The sequence below is a fragment of the Mus caroli genome, chromosome 7 (assembly GCF_900094665.2).
Source record: "Mus caroli chromosome 7, CAROLI_EIJ_v1.1, whole genome shotgun sequence".
Lineage (NCBI taxonomy): Eukaryota > Metazoa > Chordata > Mammalia > Rodentia > Muridae > Mus > Mus caroli.
This window is the reverse complement of record NC_034576.1, coordinates 25,210,133-25,220,135: the sequence shown is the minus strand read 5'-3', so window position 1 is coordinate 25,220,135 and position 10,003 is coordinate 25,210,133. Positions and strand designations below refer to the sequence as shown.

At 40.9% G+C, this 10,003-nt stretch overlaps 2 pseudogenes; both read left to right on the top strand.

Annotated features, from left to right (window-relative positions):
- The first annotated feature begins 960 nt into the window (after positions 1–960).
- On the top strand, positions 961–1,779 carry LOC110299252 (annotated as a pseudogene).
- A 6,233-nt stretch (positions 1,780–8,012) lies between these two features.
- Positions 8,013–8,107, top strand: LOC115031706 (annotated as a pseudogene).
- Positions 8,108–10,003: the final 1,896 nt, after the last annotated feature.

The following is a 10,003-nucleotide window of genomic DNA, read 5'->3' as shown; positions in this document are numbered from 1 at the left end:
GGAGAAGGAGAAGGAGAAGGAGAAGGAGAAGGAGAAGGAGAAGGAGAAGGAGAAGGAGAAGGAGAAGGAGAAGGAGAAGGAGAAGAAGAAGGAGAAGAAGAAGAAGAAGAAGAAGAAGAAGAAGAAGAAGAAGAAGAAGAAGAAGAAGAAGAAGAAGAAGAAGAAGAAGGGGAAGGGCAGGGGAAGGGGCAGGGGCAGGAGGAGGAGGAGGAGGAGGAGGAGGAGGAGGAGATTTTACAGATTCAATGCAATTACTATCAAAATTCTAACATAATTCTTCCCAAATCATAAAAGAGAAACTCTTAGCAAAGAGAAAATATCCAGGATAGCTAAAACAATCCTGGACAATAAAAGACTTCTGGAGTTATCACCATTCCTGATCTCAAGCTGTATTGGAGAGCAATAGTAAGAAAAATGCATGGTATTGGTGTAGAAACTGATAGGTTGAACAATAGAATTGAATGAAAGACCCAGAAATAAACTCACACACCTACAGACACTTGGTTTTTGACAAAGGCAAAGTAAGTAAAGGGTAAAAAGAAAGCATCTTCTATAAATGGTGCTGGTCTAACTGGATGTCTGCATGTAGAAGAATGCAAATAGATCTATGTCTATCACCCTGCACAAAATTCAAGTTCAAGTAGATCAAAGACCTCAACATAAAACCAGGTACACAAAGTCTGATAGAAGAAAAAGAGGGGAATAAACTTCAATGTCTTAATAAAAGAGACAATTTCCTAATCAGAATAGCAATGGCTCAGGCTCTAAGATCAACAATTGAAAATGGGACCTCATAAAACTGAAAAGATTCTGTAAGACAAAGGAAACTATCAATAGGACAAAATGGCAGCCTACAGATTCAGGAAAGATATTTATGAACCATGCATCCAAGAGAAAACTAATATCCAAAATACATAAAGAACTCAAAAAGTTAGACACCAACAAACCAAATGAAAAAAAACCCTGTTTTGGAAAGAGGAACCCAAAAGCCATTTCACAGAGCACTCCATGACCACCTCGGTCATGAAGAGAAATGAACAGGTTACTCTACATGGTGAGAGGTTTGGGAAGTTTTATGAACAGTTTGATGATGTTGAAATCAGAGCTCTGGATAATGCACAATTGGAAGGTACCATTCAAGTTGACAGCAATAAATTTTGGGAGGTTTTGAATGACTACTACAAGGAGAAGGAAGAGAATTGTGTAAATTAAATACTCTTCAGCCTTTTAAGGATCAAGATCTGCCAGCAAATGAGCTTGATGAGTCTGAAAAGGAAGAGGCCATTACTGTAGTACCTGAGGAAGCCAGAGAGAAGTGGGACTGTGAATCAATTTGCAGTACATACTCCAATTTATACAACCACCCACAGCTCATCAAATATGAACCAAAGCCCAAACAAATCCACCTGTCTTCTAAGACAGGAATACCTCTCAAAGTCTTACCTAAGAAAGGTCTCATAGCAAAGCAGGTTGAACAGATGCAGATGATCAATGGCAGTGACCTACCCAAAGTATGCACCCAGCCCGGTTCCAAAACTGAGAGCAAAGAGGATAAAAGAGCCAGAAAGCATGTCATAAAAGAGGAGCAGAAGGAAGGAAGAGTTGAAAAGAAAGGTAACAAGCTAACATAAGAAAAGAAGGCAAGCAAAGGATCTATTGGACTTGAAGAAAAGCATTGAAGATCTAAAGTTGTACGTATGGGACATTCATATAAGTTATATTTCCATGTCAGCAGTCCTAGTTATGCTCCATAGTTTACTAAGATCTGAAGAGGGGTGAGCTTGTCCCTGTCATTTTCATATGCAAATAGCCAAGAAAAAAATAGACTATTTGTATTTTCATACAAGCAGGATTCTCCTGTCAGCTAACTTGTAAGTACTATAATGTTGTAAGTTTAATATTACACACTTATATTTCCCCTTAATTAAGTGACTTCATGAAAGTCAAATATTTGGATAAATTAAAGGGAAATGTCTTCATAAAATGAAAAAAAAATGTGTTACAGAGCTAAACAGAGAATGCTCAACAGAGGAATCTTAAAGTACTTGAAGAAATGTACAAAGTTCTAAGTCATCAGAAAAGGCAAATAAAAATGAATCTGAGATTTCATCTTATACCCATCAGAATGACTAAGACAAAAGAACAACTTATAGGAAGATCTCTGCACCTAGTCCCAAAACACCCAGAGGAAGTTCCATTCCTAGGCACTCTAACACAGCCAGGATCACAGGATCAGAGGTGAGGAGGATAGAACATCTGTTCAAACACCACCGGGAGTAACTGGGAACAGCACAATCCAGGGATGCAGGAACCCTGCCCAACCAATGGCTTTGGGTTCCTTCTGGTCTGAGCAGGTGCTCTAAGCAGACTTTGGGCACAGATCTCTTCAGCCGGTCCCAAAATACCCAAATGAAGCTACACTCCCAGGCACTCTAACACAGACAGGATCATAGGCTCAGAGGTGAGGCGGACATAACATCTGTTCCAACACCACCAGGAGTAACTGGGACCAGTGGGATCCAGGGACTCAGGAACCCCACCCGACCTGTGGCTTGGATTCCTTCCAGTCTGAGCAGGTGCCCTGAGCAGACTTTGGGCACTGATCTCTGCAGCCAGTCCCACAACACCCAGAGAAAGTTCCACTCTCAGGCACTCTAACACACCCAGGACACAGGATCACAGGATCACAGGATCTCAGGAGCTTGGTCATACCAGGATCTCAGGGTCCCACAGGCAGCATGAATCCCAGACACATCCAGAAGCTCAAGATCAGAGGATCACAGGATCACAGAGACAGCTGAACTCTGAGGAGTTCTGACACAATCAGAATCACAGAAAGGACAAGCTCCTGTCAGATATAGCAAGGGCAGGTAGAACCAGAGATAATCAGTTGGCAGGAGGCAAATGTAAGAACTTGAGTAACAGAAACCAAGATTACTTGACACCATCAGAAACCAATCCTCTGACCAGAGCAAGTCCTGGATAAACCATCACATTGGAAAAGCAAGATTCAGATCTAAAATCACTTCTCATGACTATGATAGAGGACTATAAGAAAGACATAATTAACTCCCTTGAAATACAGAACACAGGTAAAAAGGTCCCATAAAGAGTCATACAAATATGGAGGCAGATACTCACAGCCAACCATTGGACTAAACATAGGGTGCCCAATAGAGGAATTAGAGAAAGGACTGAAGGAGTTGAAGGGATTTGCAACCCCATAGGAAGAACAACAATATCAATCAACCAGACACCACACATGCACATGCAGCTCCCAGAGACTAAGCCATCAACCACAGAGTACACATGGCTCCAACTGCATATGTAGCAGAGGATGGCTTTGTCAGGCATCATTGAGAGGAGAGGTTTTTGGTCCTATGAAGGCTTGATAGACGCCCCAGTATAGGAGAATTGGGGGTGGGGAGGTGGGAGTGGGTGGGTGGGTAGAGGAACACCCTCATAGTTGCAGAGGGGGAGGAAGGGATAGGGGGTCTCTGAGAGGGGAAAACGGGGAAAGGGGATAACATTTGACATGTAAATAAGGAAAATATCAATTTTTTAAAAGAAACAAAGTATAGAGCAATCTGTTGAGGATGTGGAGCAAAAGGAACATTTCTCCATTACTCGTGGGAGTACAAACTTGTACAACTACTTTGGAAATCAATCTGGCAGTTTCTCAGAATATTGGAAATAAGCCGATAATTGCTATAGGGTTCCTAGGTATATACTACAAATGAAGTTTCACCATACCTCAAGTACATGGACTCTGCAAAGTTCAAAACAGCTTTATGTGTAACAGCCAGGAACTGGAAATAACCAAGATGCCTCTCAATCAAAGAATGGACAAAGAAAACATGGTTCATTTATATAATGAGATACTATTCAACTATAAAAACAAGGACATCATAAATTCTGCAAGCAAATAGATGGAACTAGAAAATATCATTCTAAGTAAGGTAACCCAGACCCAAAAGGACATGCACTTAACACTTAAAAGTAGATATTAGAAACACAGTACAGGATACCCATGCTATACTCTATGGAACCAAAGAAGCTAAACAAGAAGGAAAGCCCAAGTAAGGATGGCCCAATCACACTTACACAGGAGAACAAAATAGTCACAGGAGGTAAATCAAGGGAGGGATCTGGGTGTAGGAGTGCATGGGGGAGTTATGAGGGTTATTCATTATTGGATGTGTGGAGAGATAGGAGAGAGGGAAGAGGACTAGGAGTATAAATGGAAGTCTGAACACAGCAGAGAAGGGAATGGGGGTATCTTGAGAACATGACAGAGACCTAGGATAGGGGAGGTACCCAAAAATCAATGGTATGACCATACTCACAGCAATAAGGATATGGAAATTGAAGAATCTACCTCCTAGCTGAGACAGAAGGAAGAACCATCCGGAGACTGCCCCACCCAGAGATCCATCCCATAAACAGCCACCAACCCCAGACACTATTGCATATGCCAGCAAGATTTTGCTGACAAGACCCTGATATAGCTGTCTCTTGTGAGGCTATGCCAATGCCTGGCAAATACAGAAGTGGTTGCTCACAGTCATGTATTGGATGGAACATAGGGTACCCAATGGAGGAGCTAGAGAAAATCCCCAAGGAGCTGAACGGGTCTGCAACCCTATAGGAGAAACAACAATATGAACTAACCAGTACCCCCAGAGCTCATGCCTCTAGCTGCATATGTAGCAGAAGATGGGCTAGTCGGCCATCATTGGGAGGAAAAGCCTTTGGTCTTGTGAAGATTATATGCCCCAGTACAGGGGAATGCCAGGACCAGGAAGCAGGAGTGGATGGGTTGGGGAGCAGAGCAGGGGGAGTATATAGGGGACTTTCGGGATACCATTTGAAATGTAAATGAAGGAAATATCTAATAAAAAAAAAGAATCTATCTCCTATAGTCAGGCCTAACCCACTACAAAGTGGAGAGATAAGGACACCAGCCCAACCACAAAACTTTTGACCCAAAACTTGTCCTGTCTACAAGAAATGCAGGGACAAAATAGAACAAAGGCTGAGGGAATTGCTAACCAATAACTGGACCAACTTGAGATCTATCCCAAGGGCAAGCATCAATCCCTGAAACTACTAATGATACTCTATTATGCTTGCAGTCAGGATCTTAACATGACTGTCTTCTGAGAGGCTTCACCCAGCAACTGCCTGAAACAGATGCAGAGACCCAAGGACAAACATTGGATGGAGCTCCGGGACACTAATAAAGGAGTTGGTGAAACAGCTGAGGACCCCAAAGTGATAAAGAACTCCACAGGAAGACCAACAGAGTCAACTAACCTGGACCCTGTGAGCTCTCAGAGATTGAACCACCAACCAAAGAGTATACACTGGCTTGACCTAGCCCCACCCCATGCACATATGTAACAGATCTACCTTGGTCTTCATGTAGGTCCTCTAATAAGTGAAGTTAGGGCTGTTTCAGTCTCTATTTCCTGACATTGGATCCTCATCCCCTACCTGGACTGCCTGGGTAGGCCTCAGTAAGAAAGGATGTACCTAGTCCTGCTGGGAACAGATGTCCCATGGTTAGGTGGTACCAGGCGGGGGTCGGGGGTCAATGGTGGCAGGGATTTGTAAGGGTGGGACTAGGAAGAAAGGAGGAAGAGGAGTTGTGACTGGGATATAAACGGATTTTAAAAAAAAGAAATTCTTTATCAACCAAAACTAATGAACAAGAATAGATGGGGTTACTGGGAAAATTGATGCTGGCTAGCTGGCTGGAGCTAAGGAATTCTAGGTGATTGAGAAGAGATGAGCATCACTGAGGTGAAATTTTTCTTGGAAGTGTTTTCTGAGACCACAAAAATGTTTTATTCTAGTTATAGACTTCATGTTGACAGCTGGACTGGGTAATGTGTAAGAATCTCCCAAGTGGTACTGGTTTTGAAGGCATGGTTTCACAGCATGCTTGCTATGAAATTTAACTTGCTTTGGAAACCCCAAGATGTTACAGAAAGCAGAGCTATGGTACACCTGCTAAGGAAAATTGCTAACAAGGAGTGGAACCAGCCAAAGAAGTTTGTTTCAGTCAACAAAGATGAAAGGAGTTGGATATCTGAAGAGGACCTTGACATCAGACATGGAGATGCAGAGTTTGGAGTTTGTCCAGCTGGTTTTCTGTCTTGCATTGGTTCAGTATTTCCTCGATATAATATTCTGGAAAGGTAATATATTTCCTGTAATATTGTATTTTATAGGGGATCACAGTTAAGTGATTGAATGAATCTCATACCACACTTTGAACTTTTATGATGGATGAGTCTGTGATAGACAAGGGGGACTTTTGAAGTTGGACTAAATGTATTTTTGCATTAGGCTGTGGCTACGTTTGGCCCCTATGCTGGTTTAAATATGCTTGGTCCAGAGAGTGGTACTATTAGGAGGTGTGGCCTTGTTGCAGGAAGTGTGTCAGTGTGGGGATGGGATTTGAGACCCTCCTCTTAGCCACCTAGAAGCCAGTCTCTCCTGGCTGCGGTTGGATCAAAATGCAGAAGTCTCAGCTCCTCCTACATCACCATATCAGTAGATCCTACCATCTTACTGACATGATGTTAATGAACTGAACTTTTGAACCTGTAAGCCAGCCCCAATAAACTATTGTCTTTTATAAGAGGTTCTATGGTCATGGTGTCTCTTCACAGCAATGAAACCCAAACTAAGACAGTCCCATAGACTTATGTGCATGAACAAGCCTATGGGAGCCAGGGAGTGGAATGTGATGGTGTGAATATGCTGGGACCATGGGAACTGGCACTACTAGGAGGTGTGGCCTTGTTGGATTAAGTGTGTCACTATGTACACAGACTTTGAAGGTATCCAATGCTTAAACTCTATCCAATATTGAGGAGAGCCTCCTCCTGGCTGCATTTGGAACACTAGGCTCTTCTGACATTATGTCTGCATATACACTGCCAGACTTCCTGCCATGATGATAATAGACTGAACTTCTGAACCTATAAACCAGCTCCAATTAAATGTTGTCCTTTATAAGAGTTGCCTTGGTCATGGTGTCTCTTCACAGCAATAGAAATCCTAAAACAAAGACATATATTAAGATATCAGGAAGTTCGGATGTCTAGGTATTGTGGTGGCTGCTCTTGTGGTGTGTGTTTTAACTTGACTGCACCTGGTATCAACTAAAACCCAAGCTGCTGGGCACTCTTGAGAGGGAGTCCTTGATCAGATTATATAAAGTAAGAAGACCCTCACTAAACCTGGGTCACACTTCCTGCTGACAGACACAGGAAAAAAGAAAATTGTGCTTTTTTTCTGCCTGTCCTCACTCTCCCTGGCAAGTTCATCTAATCTGTTGCTATGGCTGGTAATAAATCCAACTTCATCTGGATTGCACCAGAGATGGAAATACCAGCAACTCTCCAGACACCTTCCAGGACTGCAGCACTGCATGGGACAGAGGAAACTTAACAACCTCATGGTTCGATAACTATCCAATCCTTAGTCTTTCCATTATGGGACAATCATTGTTGTACTACTCAGACATAGACTGTTAGCAAATCTAATAAGTCCCATAGAGAGATGGATGATAGATAGATAGATAGATAGATAGATAGATAGATAGATAGATAGATAGATACATACATACATACATACATACATACATCATAGATACTTAATAGATGATACATACACATATACATAAATACACAGTGAATATATACATAATCAATAGATATATATAAACATATACACATATATGAGAGAGATATAAGAGAGAGGGCAGATCTATAGACAGACTGATTGATTGAGTGATTGATTGACTGATTGATTGCTTCTGTCAGTTCTGTTCCTTTACAGAACCCTTACTAATGAAGGCATTGGTGTGGTTCTTAGGAGATTTCAGGAGAAACATACAGGAATCTGAGGTCAGAAGCATTCAGCTCAGGGGCCATGGGCTGAACAGGCCTTGCGTAGACTGAAGATACAAGAAGAGTATGCTAAGAAAGAGCATGAATGTTCACTTCAGCAGCACATATACTAAAATTGGAACGATAGAGAGAAGATTAGCATGGTCCCTGCGAAAAGATGACGGCAACCATTCCATATTTTTTTCAACTCAAAGTTATCAAAAAAGACAAAGAGGGACACTTCATACTCATCAAAGGTAAAATCTACCAAAATGAACTCTCAATTCTGAATATCTATGTTCCAAATGCAAGAGCAGCCACATTCATTAAAGAAACATTACTAAGTTCAAAGCACACATTGCACCTCACACAATAATAGTGGGAGATTTCAGCAACCCACTCTTAACAATTGACAGATCCTGGAAACAGAAACTAAACACAGACATATGGACACTAACAGAAGTTATTAAACAAATGGATTTAATTGATATCTAAAGAAAATTTTATCCTAAAACAAAAGGATATACATTCTTCTCAGCACCACATGGTACCTCCTCTAAAATTGACCATATAATCCGCCACAAAACAGGTCTCAACAGATACAAAAGTATTGAAATTATGACATGCATCCTATCAGATCACCATGAACTAAGACTGATCTTCAATAACAGCATAAATAATAGAAAGTCAACATTCACATGGAAACTGAACATCACTCTNCTCAATGATACCTTGGTCAAGGAAGAAATAAAAAAAAAAATTAAAGGCATTTTAGAGTTTAATGAAAATGAGCCCACAACATATCCAAATTAATGGGACACAATGAAGGCAGTCCTAAGAGGAAAACTTATAGCCCTGAGTGCCTCCAAAAAGAAACTAGAGAGAGCATACACTAGTAGCCTGACAGCACACCTAGAAGCTCTAGAACTAAAGGAAGCAAATTCAACCAAGAGGAATAGATGGCAGGAAATGATCAAACTCAGGGTTGAAATCAACCAAGTGGAAACAAAAAGAACTATTCTAAGAATCAACCAAACGAGGAGCTGGTTCTTTGAGAAAATCAACAAGATAGATAAACCCTTAGCCAGACTCAATAGAGGGCCAGGGACAGTATTCTTATTAACAAAATCAGAAATGAAAAGGGAGACATAACAACAGATCCTGAGAAAATCCAAAGAATCATCATACCCTACTACAAAAGGCTCAACAAAACTGGAAAACCTGGATGAAATGGACAACTTCATAGACAGATACCAAGTACCAAAGTTAAATCAGGATCAGATTAATGATATAAACAGTCCCATTTCCCCTAAAGAAATAGAAGCAGTCATCAATGGTCTCCCAACCAAAAAAAGGCAAGGACCAGATTTTTTTAGTGCAGAGTTCTAGCAGACCTGCAAAGAAGATGTAATTCCAACTCTCCTCAAACTATTCCACTAAATTGAAACAGAAGGTACTCTACCCAATTCATTCTATGAAGCCACAATTACTCTGATACCTAAACCAAACAAAAGTCCATCAAAGAAAAAATACTTCAGACCAATTTCTCTTATGAATATCAATGCAAAATTACTCAATAAAACCCTCGAAAACTGAATCAAAGGACACATCAAAACGAACATCCATCATGACCAAGTAGACGTCATCCCAGGGATGCAAGGATGGTTTAATATACAGAAATCCATTAACATAATTCACTATATAAACAAACTCAAAGACAAAAACCACATGATCACCTCGTTAGATGCGGAGAAAGCACTTGACAAAATCCAACACCCCTTCATGAAAAAGCCTTGGAATTATCAAAAATTCAAGGCCCATACCTAAACATAATAAAAGCAATCTACAGCAAACAACTAGCCAACATCAAACTAAATGGAAAGAAACTCAAAGCAATCCCACTAAAATCAGGGACTAGATGAGGCTGCCCACTTTCTCCCTACCTATTCAATATAGTACTTGAAGCCCTAGCCAGAGCAATTCGACAACAAAAGGAGATCAAGGGGATAAAAATTGGAAAGGAAGAAGTCAAAATATCACTTTTTGCAGATGATATGATAGTATATATGTGACCCTAAAAATTCCACCAGAGAACTCTT